Genomic DNA, 1089 nt, shown 5'->3' on the forward strand with positions numbered 1-1089 from the left:
TTTTGTTGGGTTTTAGTATAGTACAACATCCTATGGTGCACATACAACCCTAAATACCTTGGATCTATGTTTTCACTAATTATACATGCAAATGGTTTCCAAGGTATTAAGCCTATAACTAGCATGCAATTGACATAAACCATATAAGATACTAGTTCGAATAACATACCTTTTGATGGACCTTGAAGTCTTGATGTATTTGGCCTTAAAGTTTTGATGGAGCTTGGAATCACAACACATCATGGAAAAAGGAGAAAATTGAGAGAGAATTCCTATGCACCCAGAAACACCACCAACTACAAGAATACACAAGTGGGCGTTTTTTAGGTTAAGAGCATGTATTTATATGTTGGATTTCAAGGGTCATGGGTATAACCCAAATCCATATCCATGGGTTTATGATCCATGGTTCATGTGGCCCCACTCTTTATGTATCCATACATAAACTTGGTCCAACATGGGTCATAAGCCCAATACATATAAATGTAACTAATTAACATAATTAGTCCCCATATTTAATTAGTCTCTTCTGATCACTAAATTAATTCCAAATTATTTCTTGATCAATACTAATCAACTCATATGATTTCATATTAATATATTATAAATTATAATATATTAATAAATCATCTATAACCTCTTCTCTCAAAAGTCCATGCTAACAAATTGTCCTGATGATATGCAACCCAAATGGACCATGCTACTCTCGGGTCAATTACATACCAATAATAGTTATGGGCTTAGACATCTAATCCAACAGTCTCCCACTTGGATAAGTCTAGAACTATTATTGCAAGTATTACTCCAAAACCCGACTAGCAATCACAGCTCTTTAAAAGTCGTTGTCGAACTCTGGACAAATCAATGACATGTCCATTAGATAAGGGATCATATATTCCTCCATTCTAGATATCATATGGACTGAGACATGGATTATAATCATTCTCTCTGTCCATTTGTTGTTTACCGATTTCCGATTTATAATGACTGACTAATTGAACAAATCAAATCAGTCCGGGCCCGGCCGAGCACTTACGTATTGTCATCACTAAATCATCGAGGGGCCCACAGATATCGCTTTTATCCCGC

This window comes from Lactuca sativa, chromosome 3, assembly GCF_002870075.4.
Source record: "Lactuca sativa cultivar Salinas chromosome 3, Lsat_Salinas_v11, whole genome shotgun sequence".
NCBI lineage: Eukaryota > Viridiplantae > Streptophyta > Magnoliopsida > Asterales > Asteraceae > Lactuca > Lactuca sativa.